This window comes from Dryobates pubescens, chromosome 10 (assembly GCF_014839835.1).
Source record: "Dryobates pubescens isolate bDryPub1 chromosome 10, bDryPub1.pri, whole genome shotgun sequence".
Taxonomy (NCBI): Eukaryota; Metazoa; Chordata; class Aves; order Piciformes; family Picidae; genus Dryobates; species Dryobates pubescens.
In genome coordinates this window covers 34,768,149-34,791,527 of record NC_071621.1, presented here as the reverse complement: position 1 = coordinate 34,791,527, position 23,379 = coordinate 34,768,149, and the positions used below count along the sequence as shown (strand labels likewise).

General features: G+C 43.4%; 1 protein-coding gene across 7 annotated transcripts in view; it reads left to right on the top strand.

Annotated features, from left to right (window-relative positions):
• Nucleotides 1–23,379, top strand: part of FAT3 (FAT atypical cadherin 3) — a 475,061-nt gene that overhangs the window by 78,620 nt on the left and 373,062 nt on the right. Inside the window, exon 1 of one of the 7 annotated variants that reach the window (XM_054164875.1) lies at nt 2,241–2,446. The exons of the other annotated variants lie outside the window; for them this stretch is intronic. The gene's annotated coding sequence lies outside the window, so the exon portion shown is untranslated. Of the gene's footprint in view, nt 1–2,240; nt 2,447–23,379 lie in introns of those variants that run through there. 7 annotated transcript variants of the gene reach the window in all.

Below are 23,379 nucleotides of genomic sequence, written 5' to 3'. Positions count from 1 at the left end.
TGTACCTGTGTTCTTTTGGATCTTCCCATGTAAATAAACCTTTTGTTCGTGCTATCTGTTGACCACTGCTTGGAATTTCTACATACTCCACGTTTATCTAACTGTGAAGGATGTTACCAGGCATCCTAATGAATCTGTGACAAACAGTGTGGCATGTAGACCAACTACCAGTAGTCACTAATTAGAGTTTTGTCCTACTGTTGTGGGTTATTTTTCCCCTTTCCTCACCTAGGAGAATGATAACCTTTGCACTATTTAATTGGGGACATTTTTAGTTAATTAACTCTTCGCTGCCTTTTGGTAGCATGGTTTTATGAGTATTTTTAATTGATCTTATTCGTATGGAAATGCAGTCTCACATTAATTTAACAAGATGGATTCAAGTCGCTGGTCAACCCAGCTGTTCAGTCGAGGATATTGCTGAGTGCAGTGTTACTTGGTTTGGTTTGAAGATCATGTCAACCCCAGAAACAAAAAAGGAAAAGCATATACTGGTTGTGAAATCCTGTATGTGTAGGCAAGTTCACTGGTGGGTATTGTTAGCTTCGAATTATGCTAGCCCCAGCAAATATATAGGGCTTGCTTTCCTTTCCACTGAGTTTCACAAGTACCAATAGAAATATGGAAAAGGGTAGGGGAGATCTTAACCTGAGAATTTCAGACCAGTTGGATTGAAGCAAACCGCCCATTTATTCTTAGATTAATGGCTGGCAGGCAGACTCCATCAGTTGTGGACTGCATTGCATTAATTTGCAGTGGCAAGAGTTAATGCTAGTAATTGCTTTTCCTCTATAGAGAGAGCCTGTAGTAGATTGTTTTTACATGGCAATCTGTGATTGATAGATCAGGCAAAACAGGACCAAAGAAGGTGACTGCCTCCCAACCACTTTCCCCTTCAAATTAAAATAATTTGCAATTTGTAGGATGCCTGCTCGCACGTGCTGCGGGCATGAAGCAGTAAACACACTGGGCTGCATTCCCTTAAAGCATTGAACCTCTTACTGCGTTTCTTTCACCAAACCAAACAAGTCATGTTGTTGGGAGCCCATTGAAAACAAGTGTGCTGGCGAAGCAGCCCCCAGACCCCTTCAGCAAACTTCCTGTATGGTCAGGCAGTGGACCTGATGAAAGAGCCTGTTTGTGAACCTTTGGATTCCTTCCATTGATTTGTAAATCCACTTTATTAAAAGTACCGTTGCAGCTAGTGAAATGAGCAACTGATGTTCAGCTTCTATCAAGTTTCTTACAAATATCTGATGCAGCTTGAGTTCTTAGTGCTGGCACATGGGATTTTTTTTATTGTTCCCACCCCCCCACCCCCACCCCCCCCCCCCATCAGCGTTGGATCGTTTTGAGGCTGGGGGAGGTAAGGGGGGAAAAAAACACAGTCTCCATCAGCCACACATTACATGGCTGCTTTATTTTTCAGAGCTGCTAAAACTCGGCTTATTTAATATCGATCATACCAAGGAGCCAGCAAAGTACAGTGTTAATTGGGTCCACTGGAATTCTTGTCCCCTGGGAGGGAGAGCTTCCTAGGCAGGGAGGGCGGAGGGAGGGAGGGGAGGAAGGAGGGAGGGAGGAAGGGAGGCAGGCAGGGAGGAGGGGACCCACTGTGCGCCGCATAAAATGTAAGTGCACTAGACATCAAGGCTTCTGCTTGCATCGCTGGAAAGCAGTCGCCGTGTTTCCCACCCGCCTCCCTTGCAGAAATTAGGCAACTCATTGTTTTTTTGTAAAGTCTGCTAGTTCTTCTCGCATTAACATCTCCTTTCTTGCCTGTTATTTTCCTTTCTTCATTTCTGCTCTTCTATTTTTTTTTTTCCTTTCCCCTTTGCGGGAGGCTTTTTTTATTATTATTGTTTTCTTCTCCTTTCTGCAAAGCTGCAAAAGCTCTGCTTTGAAAACTGCTGCCCCAGAGTGCAGTTGCTTAGCTGTCCTGTCAGCATTGTTCTAATGCTCATTCCATATGTATGTCACATAGGAGCAGTACCCTCCTCCTCTCCCTTCCCCCATCCATGCATTTGATTTTTTTTTTCCCCTAAAGACTGATTTTATTTTCTTTTAATATTTTTTTTTTCCCAAGGAGCTTTCAAACAGGGAAATTCAAACTGGATGGTTCTGTGCTGTGGTTACTTCTACAGCCAAGACCAGATTTCTCCTAGAAAAAGTGTTTGCTCTTGTTCCTTCTTTTACCCACTCCCTCTTTTCCTTCCCTATAAGCACAAAGGCTTTAAAAACTGAGCTCTGTAGTTCTTTTTTGCTTTTTCACGTTACCGTGACAGCGTGCATCTCTCTTGCTGAAGAATGAAGCAGGCAGGATGGAGTTTTTTTTATGTTCAGTGCTTTTGGGACCACTAAAGAGAAGTCCACAGAGAAATACGTACAGCAACTGTGCCAAGTGAGTTTCTCATGCCTGTTATCTGTCACTTATTCTGACCAAAAGGTAAGGGATCCTTTATTTCTTTACTTTTTCAAAGTCTTTGTGCATTGTTTGTGCAGCATCATTTGGCATGTGCAACTGACTGGCTCAGGAGGGAGGTGGGCTATGAAGATTTTTGTGTTGAGGTATTATAGGTCACCCAAGCAAAGCTCTTTGCATCCCGAGGAGGAAATTACCTTGTTTCTCAGCATTGTTTCCCTTTTCATCTCAAAACGGTGCCTCCAGTTTTACTCGGCCGCTGATTGAGACATAAAGCTGGGGCATTATCACTGCTGCTGATCTTTCCTGGTCCTCTTTCTCTACCTAGGAAGCACACGCACCCAGTTTGTGTGTGCGTGCGCGCGCATGTGTGGGATAAAGCGTATCCCCTTTACATGGGAAATACTTGGCAACATGCACGTTCTCCTCTCTTACTGTAACTAAATGTCTTCAAGCACTCTTTGCAAGGTAAGAATGCCTTAGTTCAGCACACTGCAGCTTATGCCTGTTTAAAATTATTACTTGGATTACAGTGCATACTGTGGAAAGTTATTAGTTTCCACAGAGACCAATTTAACTGGGGATATGTGTGCAGCGGTTCTGTTTTGTGCTTTACGTACACTGCTTATGGGAGAGTATGAAGTGGTATTTTTTTTTTCCCTTAATTCTTGGGAAGGGTGAAGTTTACACTGTCTGTTAGGCGTAGCAAATGAAGTTATAGCTGAAATCGATTAAAGCTGCAGAGAAGCATAGCCTTACAAGGCTTCCCAACTTAGCCCAGAGAGTCAGAAGATAGTTTATTCAAACATTTCTTTGCAGTGCATTGTAATATGCAGAAATGTTACTGGGAAGGCATCTTCACCAAGCAGAAGCAGCAGCAAATGATAGCTGAGCTGGATCAATATATTGTTTGTGTGTTAGAAACCTGTTAAATCCACAACCTTGTTGTGCACTGCGTTTTTGTGTGTGTGCTGGATGCATCTTTCAACAGCTTCTTAGTTCAAGAGGGCTTTGTTTTATAAAATGTGTTTCAGCTCTGCAGGCAGAAGTGCACTCTGCAACTGTCTGCTTAGCTGTGACACAGTCCATTATTTGGCATTTTGGAAGAGGCTGATTTTTAGGGTTTGCTTTGGTTTCTTTTGCAGGTATTTGTGTTCTTACTTCTTAGCTGTTAGTTCTCTGCATAGAATATGCATCTTAAGTGTGTTCATTTCTCATGCTTTGAAATGATCAGTGGCTGAGACAGTTGAGCAACCTCATTTAATAGTATCACTTTACCTTGCATGTTGCATTGCTTATTTAAGTAGGAATGCCACCAAATATGTAATTAGTTTAAAAACAGTCTGAAAATGCAAAGTGTGAAGGAAGAGAGAAATGTCCTGACTGCAAGCATTAATTTCTCTCTTTACTGTAGCTGTTTATAATGTCATTTCAGAACCAGATATTTCCTAACACTTGCTCTGTGACTCTATTTTCCCATGATTGTTGCTTTCTATCAGCACTGAGAAAACAGTCATTTAGATAACAGGTTTTCAATGACATCCTTTTTATAATATAGAAAGGAAGAAGCAGTAATAAGTTAAATTGGCATCTGCTAATTATGCTGAATACAGATTGTGAGCTCTGCAAGTCGTCCCTTGCCTTAATGCTGTTAGCATATTTTAGCACTGGCAACCAAAGGAAAGAAACTTGAATGTTCCTGCTTGTTTTTTTAAAGAGGGGGGGAAAAAAAGAAAAGAGGAAGATGACTTGTGAAGAAATGTGAAGTTTTAGGGGCTTTGCAATGTTTTTGTGATGGTTTTCAACAGAAGGCATCACCCCCCATTTGGTATCAGTTGGTAAAATTGATTAGAGATCAATGGGAAACTGACTTATCTGGTGACCATTAGAATTAATTTTGACCCATGGTGACCATTGTTGTCCAATATACAACTTAGTCTTTGGGCAGGAAAAGTTTGAGAGTTTCATAGTTCCCAAGTACCTGATTCTCTCAGGTCTCTGAGAAATAACTGAAAAAAATACTTGTGTTCTGAACTTAGCTGTGGTTCTTCACACTGAAGGGTGATTCTGCTCACCCCGTGTCACAGCTGGGAGTCTTGGGCTGCTGTGGAAACAGAAGAAATGTGCATCTGCCCAGATGTGCTCATTTCTGCCTCACGGATTTCCCCTGTGCAACAACATCCCTGCCTGGCCGTGGCACTGAGCCCGAGCTGTGGAGGCGTAGAAGCTCAGCGTGTGGTGGCTTTGCCAGGGGACACGCTCCAGCCCTTCGCGCCGTTGGCAGCAGCAGCAGCAGCAGCAGCGGCGGCGGCAGCCACGCAAGCGGTTGTGGCGGGTCAGCCACTAGAGGGGAGACAAGAGCTGCGTTGTGTTCGCGGCTCTTACTACGGGAGCACCAGGGGCGATGGTGTTTACATGGGGGTTTGTAGCCTGCAGTGGAAATAGCCGACCTAAGCTGGACCCTCTGGATGCTGGGAGCAGCCAGCAGTGCTCACACAGGGCGCAGCATGGGCTGACTCAGGGCCTCTTCCTCAGGGTACACCACGCTTCTGGGGTGAATAGTGGCCCCTTCAAACTTTAGTGTATCTATGCTTTGTGCTGGAGGGTCTGTGGTTTCCTGCCTGTGGACCTGCCTGAGTGTCTCTGAGCACAACTTCCTTGCCTGGTGTGGATGGGAGCGGGCCCAGCCTTGGTGCTAGTGTCCACATTCACTCTCGTGTATCTGTGGTGGAGCTTTTTGCTGTAAACTTGACAAAACCTGGAGTGTGTAAGATTTTTGTTTGCTTCTCATGTCTGTAGATGACTGTGGTACGCTCACAGATTGCTTTCACTGGAGTTGAATGGTGACAGGTGGCTGGGAGGCGTTGGCTGAAGACCTCAAAAGTTGAAGGAAGTGTCTTTCCTGCCTTCTTGGCTTCTTGAATGATGCATGTTCCTGTGCAAAGTTTTTATCAGTAATGATGATTGGGCTCATGGCTTTACCATAAATTGTCTCGTATTTCTCTAGAGGACAGATACCTTGAACCTGAAGTATCTCCCTGAGTGATGGGGATGGGCACACTGGGAAGTATTTTGTGCAGAGATAGGCAGGGCTGAGTGGGAGTGGGAGAGTTTCCAACCAGTATGTCCTCCAGGTCAAGGTGAGGTTCCCTGGGGATGTGCAGCACAGGAACCACTGGCTTTGGATACTGGTGTGGTTATGGCTGTACTGCAATTCTTGTCTTCACGTGAGCCTAATTTCCCTAAAAGTTTTGTCAGACTCTATTAAAAAGACATTATGCTTGTGGCTTCAGTTTGGGGGTTTCTTGCTCTCTTACATGCATGTGTGAAATGCAAAGCATATTTAATGAGCAAGTACTTCAAATGCTTCCAGATCAATTAAAAACAGTTCCACATCTGGAATAAATCCAGTACCTTTCATGGATGACTTCAGCTTCGTGGGTTTTCTTTCCCTCTTGCAAGAAGCCCTGTGAATATCCCTGTGTGGATGCTTGTGGAAGCCAAAGTGGCAAAATCCAGGCTTATTCTACAACAAAGATCTGAAGCCTACAGAGAACAGTGAGAGCTCAGCATTTATTCCAGCAGACTTTGGATAAAACCTAATGTTACATATAGTTATATAGTGTGATATGCCTAAGCATGGTGAGATGCTTTCAGGGTGTCCTGTCCTGAAGGTAGCTGTGCAAGTCTTAATTAAAATGTGTTATTTCCCTTGGTTCAGCTGCTGTTTAAACTCATGTAGATTTCAATGAGCCTAGAATTGGGCAGCACAAATTACAGAAAACATCCTAACCAACCAAACAAAAACCCACCAAAAACCATTTTCACAATGAACTTTTTCCTTTCTCCCTTCTCCCTCTCCAAAAGCAAATAAAATTATCAGATTTTTCTCTATGGGAATGTTGTGATTTAAACTGACACAACCAAGTGACCTAAAGATAGGCTTATTGCATAGATAAAAAATGCAGGGCTGGGTTGTTTGAACTGCATTAGCATCAGAATAAGAAACGGCAGGGCGAGTTGGCCATGCAGAACTGGGGAGGTTTGTTCTTTGGAAAGCCTCCGAGCTGGGAATTCTTTTCTGAGCCATAACTAAATAAATCTGTGTCCCGAGCAATTAATGAATACAGAAGTCTGGGCAACTTTAAGCTGTCTGAGGGATTTTTAAAAACTCATGTGATGCTTTTGTTTGCCTCGATTTGCATTTTTTTCACCTATTATTTCCATTTCAAGGTGTGTTTTCCTTTTTACTTCCATTTTTTTGCTGAAAGATGCTGATGAGAATGGTTTGTTTTCCCAGTACTCTTCTGTAAACCTGCTGGTGTTTCCCACATCGGTTTCAGCATGTGTTGGACCAAAAGGCTACTCCTGAAACTTTTGATCTTCCATACAGGTTGGGATTGCAGACAGCTTGGTGCTTCAAGTACTTTGTCTTTGTAGTTGTCCTCTGCCTGCTTGTGCTGGTTACTCTGGGGATGCCAAGAAAATTATCTTGCAGGGATCCTACTGTGAATGCATATATAGCTTTTCTGGGGGATCTCAGTGTGTTTCACAGACCAAAACTAATTAAACCTCACGACATTAATGACAGGCAGATATGCATGAACCACAGACAGTGAAACAAAGACAGCTGTAGAGCTCAACTGTCCTAACTGCTCATGGATGGAGTTAGAGGTGTCTTGTGCTTCCAGAAATGAGGCTGCTGGTTACTTGGCTAGGAGACCTACCCTTTTGGAGATGGACTTTGTGGAGACAGTTAATATTTGCAGTTCTGCATCCAGCACTTGCCTTTTAGAGACAAAATTAGTCCAGATACCCTCAAACTTTCCTTGCTGGTGAGTCTGCATAAGCAGCAGCATCTTGGAAGGTTATTTAAATGTTCCTTTACACTTACAGGCTTGTGTTTTCTGAATTAACCAGCTTTGGTTGGAATTGTGACTTCTGAGTATCATGCTGTGTTAAGCAGAAAGTGCTTGACTAAGATGCGCTGGCTCTCACAGCGCTGACAGATTTTGACCATTACTGAGTTTTGACTTCTTTGATGTAATGCTCCTAGTAATTCCATTGCTAATGTGACTTTTGAGAGAAGGTGGATGCTCTGAAGATTACTACTGTGATCACTGTTGGTCATAGGCACAAAAGCCACAAACCCAACAATGTTGGTGAAGTGGGTGAGCTGGCAATAGAGAAAAATGGAATGGGACTAAGAAAGTCCACTTGCTTCTCCACTTTAAGTACAGGAGTACAGGACAATGCCTTTACAAAATACAATTTTTAGCCAATCCAATTTGTTTATGAAATCATAGAATGGATGTGAAGAAAGTGATCTAAAGAGAGATCTAGGGAAGCATCAAAAAGTTATGGCACTAAAAGCCAGGTTTGCAGATCTACTGATACAATGCATAAATTGCCATTAGAATGTTCTACAGCTGGGGTGTATTGACAAAGAGAGAGATAATAGGAGCAGTGAGAGAAAGCTGTGGCCCTGATTTCTATAGCCTTTAAAAAAAAAATAAAATATGTTAAGCATAGGACCCAGCTAAAAAGGTTAATTGGGCAAGATCAGTCACTGTGGTGTGTGAAAGTGAGCTTCAGAGCTCGAGAGGAGAAAGCACGAGACAAAGCAGCGAGGTGTTTTGTGAGATGAAGCTGTTTGTGGTGGTGAGAAGTGAAGATCAGCCCCACGCTGATCTGGAAGAGGGGAGGTGTAAGAAAAGTGGCAGAATTCACTGAAGAAGTGAATGTTTTTTTCCAACATGCAACCCCTGCTGCCACCCAAAGCAGTGTGGGTGGAAAGAGAAGGGCAGACAAGTTGCCTTTGGATTTGCATATAGAGGCAATGAGGTCTACAGCTGGGAAAAGTGTAACTTTTGTGAAAAGCAAAGAGAGAGGGCACAAAAGAGGAGGCAGCATGAAGATGATGGAGGGTTTTTAACCAAACCAGCACACTGCCTGAGAGCATCTAAAAACGTGACGAAGTGGTATGACTGCGTGTGCTTCGGGCGGGAGCCAGTAGTCGAATATTCTAGCACCTGGCCATCTCTGCCTGAGGCCACGCTGGAAATGCTGTGCGTAGCTTAGGCTATCTGCTTATATAAAGGGTGTTACAGTCATGGAAAAGAATGAGCCAAAGGGAATGTAAAGGTCAAGAGAAAGATTACAGGGGCATCAGATGGAAGAAGCAGAGATGTTAAGGTATGTGCTCCTGTGAAGCTGTCACACATAGTGGCAAGGAGAAATACCAAAGTTCATCCGCAAAGTGGTTGATCCTGGCTGGAACTGCTTTATATTCAGTGGTTGTTGGGTGGAATAAGCTGCCACAGAAGTCAGTGGAATAAATGAATGCTTGATGAAACTGAGCTTAAAAACTATGGATTTGGCACGATGGTCTGAGTGCTAACACCAAAAAGCGTGAGTTAATTCTGTGTTTGCTTCCATACTGTCTGACCTGTCTGTCTTCCTAGGAAGCATCCTTGAGAATGAGCTTTTGGTATGAGAGCAGAATTATTAATTTCTAAATTAATTTTAATAATGTGGACTTAAGTCAGTTTGTGTTAGTGTTCGGTGCTAATGAAATGGATTTCAGACCAATGGGCTCTGGAAGTTGCAGTATCTTCTCCTGTTGCACATTTCAGTTTGCTGAGAACTTGGAGCAAAACCCAGCATCTCTGCTTCATTTGTTGCTGGTTATGCAGTTTAATTAGTGCCCATCATTGCAGGTTTCTGAACAGCTCTCATAAAGGTGAATATGGGCTTAGAGAAAGCTACAACTCTGCAGAGGAGCCCTGTAACTAGCTGTTAAGAAGGGGCTGTTCATACACAGCAGACAAAAGGGTCCTTTATGCAAAAGTAGCTTGTTAGCTTTTTGTTTTTAAGCTGTGGCATGTCTAAGCGATCGGAGTGTCACACACTAATAAACTGGCCAGTCCCCCAGGAATAGACATTCTTGGTGGTGATTTAGAAGGTGCATTTATACAGTAGTCTTCAACTTCATTACTACTCTGTTTCCTTGGATACTGACCATTTTGCATGTCATTACACGAGGGACGTTAACAACGTTCGCTAGTGCTAATAGTTTGAATAAAGTTTTTCATAGTGCTTGGCCAGTAATTCTCTATTCTGTTTAATTTTCAGTATCAGAGGGGGAAAAACAAAAGAAAGTGATTTTTGTCAGCTAATTTGCACAACTTCTTTTGAGCCAAGAGCAGGTTTTACTTCATAAAGTGTGGAAATCCTCTGTGCTATTTGTGGAATTGTGTTGCTGAATGGGTTGTAAATAGGAGTTGAAGTGCTACTATTCATTGCAACATCAAATTCACACTGTTTGGGAACAATCTTACAATAGAAAAGAAAAAGCTGTTTAAATGCTGGGCAGTAAACAAAATTTGTTATGGGTGTGAAAGCATTTAAATACTTCATGTGTCTATCTAAGACTTGGGTATTTTGATAGTGTTCAGTATGTTTCTCGAAGGTACTTTCTGGTCTTTACACACCATCTTGGTTGCCTCAACTCCGGCTGTTGTTTGACAAACAGTTTAAGCTGCCATGGACATGGAAAAGATCCCTCCCGCCTGCCCCAGGCACCCGTTCCCATCTCCCTCCCTCCCTCCCTTTTGTTCACAGGCATTTTGCAAGAGGGAAGCTCAGTCCCTAGCGTGAACAAAATCAACAACAAAAAAAATACAGAAAAGAAAAGAGGAAAAAAATAAAAGGGGTGAGTCTGGGACAGCTGCTTTGGTGGCCACCGTGCCTTATCCTTCTGCAAAGCGGTCACCAAGCTGTGGCATGAAATGGTTGTGCCTGGATATTATCTGGTTTGATTGTGCAGAGTGTCTGCCACTCTTGCAAATCAGTTGTTAGGAGCATCAGGCTGTGGTGCCCAGACTGTTACAGTGTGGCAGGGGGATGCGTTGGGTGTTGCAGCCCATCACTGCTCCTGCATGGGAGGGAGCTGGGATTGTTTAGCCTGGAGAAGAGGAGGCTCAGGGGTGATCTCATTGCCCTCTACAACTACCTGAAGGGTGGTTGTAGCCAGGAAGAGGTTGGTCTCTTCTCCCAGGCAACCAGCACCAGAACAAGAGGACACAGTCTCAAGCTGTGCCAGGGGAGGTTTAGACTCGAGGTGAGGAGAAAGTTCTTCACTGAGCGAGTCGTTCGTCATTGGAATGAGCTGCCCAGGGAGGTGGTGGAGTCACCATCCCTGGAGGTGTTCAAGAGGAGATTAGACGTGGCACTTGGTGCCATGGTCTAGTCATGAGGTCTGTGGTGACAGGTTGGACTCGATGATCCTCGAGGTCTCTTCCAACCTTAGTGATACTGTGACCTCCGTGGCATGCAGCGAGTCTGCCTGCTCCACTTGCTGCAAAGACTGCACTTACATGCACTTGGGGAATGTCTGTTCAGGAGCAATAATTTTGCATGTCACAAAAGAAAAATATATGCTTTTGTGGTCTTTCAAACCTCCTTGGACTTTGGATTTTAGGATACATAAGTCTCTGGGGAGACCTTATAGCTGCCTCCCAGTACCTGAAGGGAACCTACAGGAAGGCTGAAGAAGGACTCTCATAAGGGTGTCTAGTGACAGGACAAGGGGGAATGGTTTTAAGCTGAGGGAGAATCATAACTTTATGACTCTCTGTTTTGAAAATTTAGGCCACTAATGCTGGTGACCATTGCTCTGTAGGGGAAACCTTTGTGCCCTAAATTGTGCAGGTACAGAAGGCAGCATAGTGAGACAGTGAGAGCTGACAGTTGGAAGAGGGGGGGGTGTCTCCTATGGGGCCTGGGGCAGGGGGCTTGAGCTGCTGTATCTGTTTCCTAATCTGGAAGTGGGCTGCATGTGTGCACTTACCTGTTGTTGAAATGTGCATGAAAATCAGGAAACTCAAGGGCAGCACTATCAGGGCAGGTGTAGTTGAACGCTTCTGACAGCCAGTATATGTGGGTGCTTCAGGGAAGTCCTTTACAAGTGAAGATTTCAGGAGGTAGATAAAAGTCTACTGTGGAATTATTACTGCTTGCCAGTGTGGCTGGTGGTGAGGCTTCCCATGCAGCCTGGGCTGCTGTGCTTGCTTAAAATGCCTTTCCCAAGGAAAGGGTTGATCGTAGCCCTGTAAGGCTGTTTTCTTTCATTTGCCACCTGTGACTCCTGTAGATACTTGAGGGAACATGTTTCTCCCAAGGGAATCATGGATCTCTCTTAGGGAAGAAGGCTAAAAAATCCTGCAACTTGATAATGGTTGTGGGGTTTTTTTGTTGTGTTTTGTTTTCTATGATTTTGACATATGACTGGCTCATAAATGAAATGATCCTCTTTCTGAGCTTCTGCCACTAATGCCAAATACTTAAGAGGCCCTTTTCCAAGGTTACTGTCAAAACTCTGGATTAAGACATACCTCGTTTACTGTAGCATATGCTGATTGCCATGAAGCTATTATCACCAGATACACTGCAGTGGTGTCTGTCATTCTGCAGGACAGAAATAACTGGTGGGCTGTAGATGCCTGTGCAGCTAACTGATGGCTTATGGGTAACCTCTTTTCTGGCACAGAAATAATGGCTTGTTTGTTCCCCCAGTTGAAATCCTGATGTGTTTTGATGTATCTGATTTACATTTCTAGCGCTGTGCCTGATAGCCTTCAGTGTTCTGGCAGTGGTCTTCAAACTTGGTGTTTGTTTTGGAGCGTTGGTTTTCCAGCAAACAAATATGTGATTAGCAATTAATGGTTTTGCTATAAATAAACAAAAGCAAACAGTTCAGCTTTAAATAGTGATCTCTGCTCTGTGGAGTTTTTAATTGGACTGTGCCTGCAAGGTTGGACCTTTCCAGCCATGCAGCAGGCTTTGAGGGACTCCCAGCCACAGCGACTGAACTGGCTGGGTTGGAAAGCTGAAGCTGTAGTGGTTTGAGTTAATATCTGGTTAGCTAAAAAGTAGTATCAAGTATCTATGCCTGGGCCAGCCATTGGGGAGGGGTAAGAAGCATGCGTGGTTTCAGTATGGGTAACTTGTTTGAATGTGGTGGGAGTTTCAGTGTACAGAAGCTGTGCCTTTCCTGTGGTGGCTGCTCGCTGGGGTGGGAGTGCCTGGTGGAGGTGCTACTAGAAGTGGTACCTAAGGTTCTTCTGTGCAGATGTGGCAGGTCTGTCTGAACACCACCAGCACTCTCTTATGTGCATTGAAAGTAGTATGTTAAAATACCCCATTCAAAATAATTGGATTCTGCACCTGGTGTAGATTCAGATGTTTCTGATGCAGTTAGTGGTCCAAAGCCAGCTTGGATGGAAAGTTCTCTGCCTTGCAGTGGCCAGGCCTTAATACATGGGCTGGAAAGGAAATTTCTGGCTTTCTGTTGTGTCACTTTGTTCAATGTAAGGCCGACTCCATCTACTTTCTGGTTTTCACATGATGTCTGCAATGTGGATTCCACTTAAGAGAAACTGTGATGTTGTTTGACTTGATGTATCTGTGCCTTGTTTCTTCTTTAGGCAGGTGAAGTAATTTGCATGGCCTGAGCTGGATGCAGTTTTAACAGGTGATGGAAGGAGCCATTTCTCTAAACTACCTGTTTGAGCAAAGGACAACCTTTCTGACTTTTTGCACGAGAAGATTTAGATAGTGGTTGCTGTATTTAGCAATGGTCATCTTTCTGTCCACTTTTTTGCTTTGCTTTTCTTTTTTTTGAACAGTTTTGGGCTTAGAGTTGGTCCAAGTTTTCAAAGTCTGCTTCATCAAAGGGCTGTGTTTTGGGAGTCGTCTTTCAGAAAGTAGGTTACTCTGCAGTGCCTAGAACTCAGACCCATGTAGACATCTCCAGTTGGTGGCAGACAAGTGGGGTTGTCTCCAAGCTGCTCCAGAAGTGGAAACAGGTCTGTGTTATGCCTGTGGCACAGCAGCAGGTGCCAGCACCCCGCAGATTCCTGCCCTGTTGAAAGCAAAATGTTCCATGCTAAATCTAGGTTTCAATCTCAAATCTCAAACTTGTTGAGACTCTCAATCAAAATATTTGCTCCTTGCACTGCAAGCATGATCTCTGCCATTTCTCTTTGCCGTGTCACAGCCGTGTCAAAGAGAAATGGCATTGCAAAGTTGGTAATGCAGTTCCTAGCTTCAAGAAAGACATGTTTTTTCCCCTCTAGATTCCTAAGATTTAGGTACTTCTCAAGTAGTTATGTTTTATATATATGAATATATATATATATATTTAATGGCACCTGCGTGTCTTCTTCTGAGACTTTTTCCTGTATTTTTCAGGCAATGCCAATTTTTCAGGTCATTTGGGGGCTACTCCTGCATGGACTAAACACCATCAAATAAGGGCAGAAACTGGACTAACCCAGGCTGAATTTTTAGACAAGCCTGGCATGTCGTGGGCAAGAACATGCCTCTGCCTCTGTGCATAGTAAATGGCATGGTGCTTGTTAGAGGGACATGGCACTTAATGCTGCTCACCATCCTTCCTCATTCTCCAAGTCCCATGTCTTTTATCTGCTCATGCCTCTCCTGACTGTACCTTCTTGTTCCTACTGATTCTATCCATACTTGCCTTTTGAGCATTAAGTGCCACTGCAGGAAACAGTCTCACTGACACCTCAGCAAGTCATTTTGAAACAAACCTGGATCTGAGCTTGTGCCCAAGGTCCGGTGTGGAGTGAAATGTTTTATCCTGCAGTCCCTTTGTAAAATCCTTACTGAACTGTCATCATTTTGTCATGACATCTCATAATCATTGAATTATGGAATAGTTTGGGTTGAAAGGGACCTTTAAAACTCATCTAGTCCAACCTGCCATTTCCCCCCCCCCTGCTCTCCATTTTATGTTGTGGATTTTGCAGGGAGCTGTGGGAAGAAGCTTTTGCATATTCATCTTTTCCAGCCACCCTCCCTTTGCCTGAACATAATCTCTGGACCATTTGAGCTGCCCTGCCTCCACACACAGAGTGTCTGGTGGAGATATATAGTATTTTTTAACTCTGAGAGTAAGAGCTTGCCTCAGTCATTACACCTACATACCTATTATGGCCCTGGAAACAGTAGTTGTAAATCTTGTAGATTTCTTTCTTACTATAAACTATATCCAAATAGTTTACACAAGCCTGGGTGAGCTGTCAGAAAGAGCATGTGCAGACTGGCAGCAGCAACCAGCGCTAGCAGGAGTGGGTTTGCAGAAAAACTGCTGTGGAAGAGAGTGCAAGTTAGCAACTTAGCTTTGCATTGGAAAGATGGAAGATGCTTTTTCAGCTGCAGGGACACCACCTTTGCTTTGGTGCTGTGGCTCTCACAGTACTTACTCCATTACTGAGTTTCACCTGGCATTATGAAAAGCAGAGGTCAGATTGCTCTAGAGTTTTGTACAAAAGGCTCTCTGGTCTCAGCTGTGTTTGTTACTTGCATTGTAGTAGAGGTAAGTTTTGCTAAAGGCCCAGTTGAGTCACCACTCCAGTTCTAATACATGCAGCTGAAAGGTGCTGCATGGCAGGATGTGACCCTGCCTTCCAATCCCCAGCAGTCCTCCAAGTACATGAGTAGAGCCCTTGTCCCTGAGGTTCAGAGGTGCAGCTCAGGAGAAAACTGGCTGTTTGAGGGGGATCCAAATTAACACAGGGTGAAGGGAGAGCCTGGGAAAGACCAGCAATGGTAGGAGTGGGACTCAGCAGTCCTGGATATTTAACACTGGCATTGTACCTAGAAAGAGCTTTCAAGCCAGGGTCACCAGTCCTGGATATTTAACACTGGCAAGCTTTCAAGCCAGGGCTCCTTGGATGGGGGTCAAAGTAGAATTATGAGATAAACTTAAGAGGGGTGGGAGGGTGAAGGAAGCCAAATGTGCAGGAAATATTATCCTTGATTGTGCTTCATAAGGAAGCATCTAGCTCCCATGAAAATAACTGGCTCATTTTTAAACTGCCCCTGAAGCTTCCCCTTTTTACAGTGATTAAGAAGCAGGAGCCTGGAGGGATTGGAAATGCACAAAGCATGAAAACTGGATAGCAGCCTTTGTTTCCCTGGGGGCAGACCACCAAGGGACAAGCTCAAATCCCTGTAAGGTGGCTCCCAGGAATTCCCTTTTGACAGATCTCACATGGCGGCAAATTATTCCTCCCTTCTCCCCACCCCCCCATCCTTTCCCCAGCCACGTTTCATCCTCGAGGGGGAAGGGATACTCCGACAGACCCTTTGCACCCGCTCCCCGGGAAGACAAATGACGCCTGACTCCTGCTCACAAGTGGAAGCATTTGCTGCTGAACTGATACTTGGCAAAAATTGGTGTTGTATGGAAAAAATCCCCAGCACCTGCTAGCAAAACAAAGTTATTCATAACATACGGCTGGGTGGCTAAATCTTTGCTTCCTAGGGGCGGCCTGAATTACACTTGCTACATGCTGAGTGGCCTTTCTCCTGTGTGAAATTTTATGCAGGCAGCAGGAGGATTTGCAGCTCTGAGGAAGGTTGGGATTTATGGTGCTGTCTCTTGCAAGGGCTTACTCTGCAGAAATGGTCATTTTATCTTCATCTTCTCTTTTGGGGATAAACATAGCATGATACAATCATGTATATGGAAAAGCCTATCTTTGTGCCCATCAGGGAGCAGGTAGCCCTAGGAACCTGTCCCCTCTTGTAAATCTATTGGTGTCAGTCAGGGCTTTTTTTTCCCTCCTGCTGAGAGCTCAACGCACATTTTTAATTCATTTCTATGTGGCATTAATTCTGCATTCTTATTCTATATTCTGTTTTCTGTTTCTATATTCTGTTTTCTTTCCCTGACCAGGAAATTATTAGTCTTCCCTGGCTGGGTAAATCATCATGCATGCAACTTAAGGAAGCTGCCTGGTTAGACATGCAAAGAGTGGAAGTATAAAATCTGTGGCTGTCTTTACTCTGTACCAGAGGTTTACTGGTAGACTGATGTCCTGATCTTTAAATTCTGATATTGGTCTGATATTGGTATCTTCTGTTATAAATGCAATAGTGATTTGTGATTTGATCTCCCATGTGCCTTAAATAGGAATTTCCATTATATTGGAAAAGTTTTCCATAGTTCTGCACTATGGAAGAGGCTCCTTCCAAGAGATGTTCGGGGCTCCCACCTCCTTGTTGGAGTATCAACAACAGATTGTGAAAAACATCTTTTCCTATCATGGATGCAGGCTGACATAAGCCTTAAATAGGTGCCATTTGCAGACCAGTCAAGATGCTTTTTAACCCTCCTTATGCTCTTTGCCGGTACTCACAGCCTGGTCATTTAGAAGTTTTTGTGGGGGTGGATTGCTGTTGTTGATGAACATAGCATTGAGAGTAAGAGGTTCCATTCACATAGAATCATAGAATGGTCTGGGCCTGAAGGGACCTTCGTCCTGTCACTGCAGGCCCTTGCACACAGACTCTCCCCATCCTTCCTATAGGCCCCCTTCAGTTACTGGAAGGCTGCTATCAGGTCTCCCAGGAGCCACCTCTTCTCCAGGCTAAATAACCCCAGGTCCCTCAGCCTGTCCTTGCAGTGGAGGTGCTCCAGCCCCCTGATCATTCTCATGGCCCTCCTCTGGACCCTCTCCATCAGGTTCATGTCATTCCTGTATTGAGGGCTCCATACCTGTACACAGTCTCACTGGAGCAAAGTGACAGAATCACCTCTCTGGATCTGCATGGATTTCCTTGTGTGACAAGCTTGTAGGTTTGATGTTAGATGATCAGACCATAAGAATAGGTAGGCTACTGTTAATGCTGACCTGTCTTAAGTGAAAGGAAAGAGTTAATTGTAAGGCTGAGACAAAGAAAACCTAGAGCTTTTGTTCCTGCTGCAAATGCATAACTTCACTACATACTACTTAGACTTCATGCACATGTTCTTTCTCTTAATGTTCTTTCTCCTAAGAACTTTATAATTTCAAAGATACCTTTTTGGTATAAAGCTGCTTATTTAATAGAATTCTTATAGCTGCCTCTGGAAAGAGAATTGTGACAGCTCTCCTGAGAAAGAAATAATAATTTGAAACCATGAGGTCACTACTCCTGTCTGGTGTGAGGAGGCACCCCTTCTTGCCCCACTTCTCCAAGAGTAATACCAATAAAAACCTGTGAGTCAAGGTTTCTTAACCCTTTTTCCTGGTCACAGTGGTATATCAATACCTTGGCTCAGAAGTTTGTCATGCAAAGTTGAGAAAATGTCATCTCCCATCCCAGAGGATCATAGTATCATAGTAGCAGTCAGGGTTGGAAGGGACCACAAGGATCATCTAGTTCCAACCCCCCTGCCATGGGCAGGGACACCCCACACTAGATCAGGCTGGCCAGAGCTTCGTCCAGCCTGGGCTTAAACACCTGCAGGGACAGGGCCTCAACCACCTCCCTGGACAACCCATTCCAGGGCTTCACCACTCTCATGGGGAAGAACTTCCTCCTCATGTCCAGCCTGAATCTCCCCACCTCCAGCTTCATTCCATTCCCCCTAGTCCTATCACTACCTGATATCCTGTGAAGTCCCTCCCCAGCCTTCTTGTAGCCCCCTTCAGATACTGGAAGGCCACAATAAGGTCACCTCGGAGCCTTTTCTTCTGCAGACTGAACAGCCCCAACTCTTTCAGTCTGTCCTCACAGGATGCAATAATTGAGGTTCAGTACATCCTTGTGGTAAAGATGGAAGCTAAAGCACAGATTGGTTTCTTGTCTCTTGCCTTTCAAATGACTTGTGGAAAGTCTTACATAGTTGTATGGTATTAGTCACATTGCCTAAATTAATTTAGATGACCTGATCTCATAGGGTGTAACTGTGCTCGGAGGGTAAGCAGGGAGAGAGGAGAAGGCTCTTTTCCTTATTGTAGTCTGCTGACAATATATTTCTCCTTCTTGCTGGAGAAGTTTACCTTCTGTGTTCCTTATATTCTGTAAAAGTCCTTTTGGCTCTTGCTCAATATTTTTTAGATTTTACTCAGGAGGTATAAGCATTCTTTTCTTTTTAAAGTATTTTATGGTATGGAGATCTTTGGGGTTAGAAGAATTATTCTAGGGAGAGAGAATCAAACAAAGGATCACACAGCACTTGTTTCATATCTGCACATTGAATTAGAGCCATGATCACTATGCAGGAATCCTGGCAGTTCCTGGGACTTGAATCTCCCTTCTCAGTCTGGTGGGGTGTTATGTTTGGATGCAGCCCAGACTGGAGGTTGCCAGAGCCAAGATGAGAAAAAGGGATGATACTCATACCTCTCTCAATTCCTCTAAGGACCACCATCCACCTACAGGTCCCTTCAGCTATTCTGCAAGGTTTGAGTTATGTAGTTAATTTCTGTTCAAGGGGTGGAGGAAAATAACTGAATGAAGAGTCCTCCATGATGTTCAAGTTTATTTTAGAGAGCATTAGGTATAAAGACACACCATTCTATTTCTCCATTTCTTCTTTCCTCCTTGAAGGCTGGAGTGTTTAATGTGAGACAGAGTGGAAAATGCTGCACTCCTACTTTGTGTTAGCTTCTCACCTCCTTGAGTAGTTAGAAGGAGGGTTCTTTTAATCTGCCCTTGTTAGAGCCCTTTCTTTTCATCAGCCTAAGATTCATGTTGAGCAGTACCAGAGGATTTTGTTTTGTGTTTTTTTTTTGGAGTAGCTCCTGCCCAAATGTTTCAAAATCAAGCAAAAGTAATCACAGCCTTTCTCTTTACTTGAAACCATAACATTTTTTTGACAAGAAGTGCCTTTAAAGAAATGCCCCTTAATTTAGGGTGGCTTGCTTTGTACTTTGTTTCTGTAACCTATCGCGTTACATTTCCCCTGCGTTGAGTGTGTATGTATTATAAGCTCTTAAAAACAAATATCCCAGAAGAAAGGAATTCACTAAATGAATACAACATTCTAGGGTAGCTTAAGTGGCAGTTTAATAGCTGATCCATTGGGACTTTCGAATAATATAATGATGATGGCCATATAAATATATGGATAGATGAATAACTTCAATGAGAAGCTTGTTACAACTCTGCATACCACATCTGAAATGAAATCAAACTCTCGCAGTACTGCCTGATGGAAAGGCCAGATTTTTTCCAGTGCCAGTCCTGAAATTATACCTAAAGACACACAAATTGTGTGTTTGTGTCTGTATCTGTATGCATAAGTAAAGCTTGCATTCACAGATGCACACGCATATACATGGTCTAGTCATGAGGTCTGTGGTGACAGGTTGGACTCAATGATCTTTGAGGTCTCTTCCCACCTTGGTGATACTGTGATATGTTGTTTTGAGGTAGAATTCAGTGCAATCAGGATCAGTCCTGAAACACTGAACCACTAAAACTTTGTAGACTATTAACATAACTGGATTTGCAGTAGTGTGTTTGAGATGAGGTCTTGATGTCGGTTTTCCACAGCAGTCTGTAACCTTGGGTGTGCTAATCTGAAGGTAAAGTTCTAAATAGTTTTTGACTGTAGCAATGAATTTCACAGGAAAAATGGATTTCTGACCACAGCGGGCCTTGAAACCTCATATTGATGTCCTCAAATGGCAGAGAAGCCAGCTCAGGCTGAGCTAAGGTGTGTACAGGAGAAACTGGACCACCAAATGAGACATAAATTGGACAACATGATTAATTTAATTTAAGTACTCTACAGAGACCTGCTCTTGGGACATTGCTTAGCTTTGGTGGAGCAAGGTCTGGGTGCTCATATGACATGTACCATCAGTCTCCATCATATGCCAGAAAAAAATCCACTTCCTCTTAGCAGTGGGGAGAGGCTGGTCCTGCAGTATTCACAGAGAATGCTGAAGTGCTCTTGGTGAATGGCTGCAATACAGTGACTTGTCTTTGGAGTGTTATCAATAATTTGAGGAGAGGCTGAGGGAGCTGGGATTGTTTAGCCTGGAGAAGAGGAGGCTCAGGGGAGACCTCATTGCTGTCTACAGCTACCTGAAGGGGGAGTGTAGCCAGGTGGCAGTTGGTCTCTTCTCTCAGGCAACCAGCACCAGAACAAGAGGACACAGTCTCAAGCTGCACCAGGGGAGATTTAGGCTTGAGGTAAGAGAGTCACTGAGAGAGTCATTTGCCATTGGAATGGCTGTCTGGGGAGGTGGTGGAGTCGCCATCCCTGGAGGTGTTCAAGAGGGGATTGGATGTGGCATTTGGTGCCATGGTCTAGTCGTGAGGTCTGTGGTGACAGGTTGGACTTGATGATCTTTGAGGTCTCTTCCAACCTTGGTGATACTGTGATACTGTGTGATACTACATCACAGGAGAGGCACAGCCCTTTATTTTGTTCTGAGTTAAGTCTCTGTCATCAGATTTTCTCATTCCCCATGGCCAGCTTTTCCTTGGCAGCATACCATATATTGGTTGCATTTTCTACTTGAGAGCAGTGTCTGCCATGCTAGGCTGAAGCAGTAGCTTTTAATGGCAGTACTCAAAGTGATCACATAAAGCCCCATGAAAATGAGGGGCTTTGATATTTTCACACTAGTGGATTAAGTTGATGAATGTTTGCTGTCCTGCAAAATAAGGTGCCGGTTCTCTCATCTTGTAGCTGAGTAAAATGGCAACAACAATAAAACCATCTTTTGTAGCTGAAGTAGAAAAAATTCTGTTGTGAGTCTCCTGAGGATCAACCTGAGCGTGGGGAAAGCACAGAGAGATCCGATCCCTCACGTACAGAAAGCAAACAGGGGAACTGTGCATCTTTGAGGCACAAACTCTCTTGGATGAAATGTGAGTCATAGGATTTGTGCAATACATGCACAACAATTACTTGTGCATGTTCAGAAAACTATGCCCCCACAGTTCTGTGGGGATTTGCCTGTTTCCAGGGAATACATTTTTGTTGCTGTTGTTTTGATGGGGTTTGTTTGTTTGTTTGTTTGTGGTGATTTTTTTTTGGGGGGGGGAGAACTTCCTGTGCAAATAGCTGCATTGAGAGACAAGTGCCTTGACAAACACTTGGGAGAATTGATCAGATTGATTAGTGTGTAAAGCAATGGGATATAGACTGTGGGATCAGGAAGTTAAGAGTTCTTTCTGTGAACATTAGGAACATCAGTGCAATTGATTGTCTGTAGAACTTAAAACTGCAGTAGTCATCCAGGTGTACTGGAAGTGATAACTAATGTGAATTTGTATTCCAAAACTTGCATGCAATTTATAAATCTCCTAGGGGATGTTGAAATCATGTTGGAAGTTTAAATTAACCCCTGTCATTATCAACAACTTTTCCTATCATTTTCCACTCTATATTTTAGTTAAGAGAAAACTACATTTTCTAGTGGCTTTTAAATGACAATGAGAACAATGTATTTGTGCGTTGAGTCTTTCAATAATTGCCTTTTAGAACTGATTTTTGTGATTTTCATGAGTAGCAACGAATGTACTCTGTAACAAAGAAGGTTATTCACATTGCCTTTCTGTAAGCACCTGCCTAGTTTCCCCTGATTCCTTTCCTCTGCTTTAAGTGGGATGCAGTAAGCAAGACCAAGTTCTCAGCTTCTGCAGCACCCTCCAACAATCTTCAGTTTCTGATAACCTCTTGATTTAGATCTGTGAAGTGAGGCACTGGGGCTGTTACATCATGGGACTGTGTGGAGGAACTCTAAATCTTTCCCAAGTGGCTGCTTATTAATTGCATTTAAATACTTGCATTTATAATGAGCCTTTTGAAGTCCACAGAAAGTTTCTCATTGCTTTGAGGTGACCAGCGTGAGACAGACTAGATTGAGACAGGCTGATGATGTTGGAGCTGTGTGCCTTATTTATAGCCAAATTATCCTTGGGTTTGCAAAACTGAAATGTGATGTATGCTGAATTAACTCCATCTGAGCAAGGAACTGTTTATGCTTTTTCTGGTTGGGGTGGCCCATTGGCAGCAGGACAAGCAGTAGATTGGAGGGAGTGTTCACCTATCTGAGGTTGGGATGGCAGTAGTACCCAACCAGGATATACACAAGAAAAACATGTTCATCTATGACCTCATTTAGAATGTGTGCACCATGTTGCATATGCAAATTTAAAGTTAAGTTCTGTGGGCTGTCTCAGCTGTGCTGTTTCCTAGCATGGGTCTTTACCTGGCAGCTTTATTGAGTAGCTTTATTTTATTAATTTTATTTTAGCCTGTTCTCAGTGCCTAGATGTGTGTAAGCATATGTATGTATGTATGCAATTGCATTTAATTAGCTATAGTTCATCCTTAACTTGGATTTTTTGTGAGGGCATCTATAATTAAAGTAGTGACTGCATAGTGACTTGCATGTACTACTTCTTCTTGATGCCTCAGATTTTCTCAACCATATGATTTGTCTTAACTGTCCATAAAAAAACTAGTAACATTTGACTATCACATTGCCACATACATAATGAAAGTCCTGTTTCCCTTCCAAACATTGGGTATAAAAATGACTTTTCCAATATGCTCAGAGAACAAACACGTTTAGGCTTAATTGGAGCTCCTGGTAAATAAACCCAGTTTCTGTGTGTGGTTCATCTTCTGATCCAAACTTAGTCAAATGTGTGTGTCTGATGTAATTTTTTTTTCCACTGTAATTATTATTCCTGACTATATAGCCATGGGTATGTTGATGTGGTAGGGTCTCATAGGGGTGTTTGGTGTTAAAAAAGTGTGTATACATTTATATGGGAACATATAATATGCACATAGGAACATATAGGTTTAGGCTGGAGGTGAGGAGAAAGTTCTTCCCAGAAAGAGTAAATGGCCATTGGAATGTGCTGCCCAGGGAGCTGGTGGAGTCACCGTCCCGGGAGGTGTTCAAAAGAGGATTGGATGTGGCACTTGAAGCCATGGTTTAGTTAGTCCTGAGGTGCTGGGTGACAGATTGGACTTGATGATCTCTTATTGATTCTATGATTCTACATATTATTATTTTTTAATTAGAAATGTAATAAGTAATTCTGACATGACACATCGTTTTTTGTCTCTTGATCAACTGTTTCCTGTTTTCTCAACTGCTTCCTGTCTTTTGTTTTGTTAT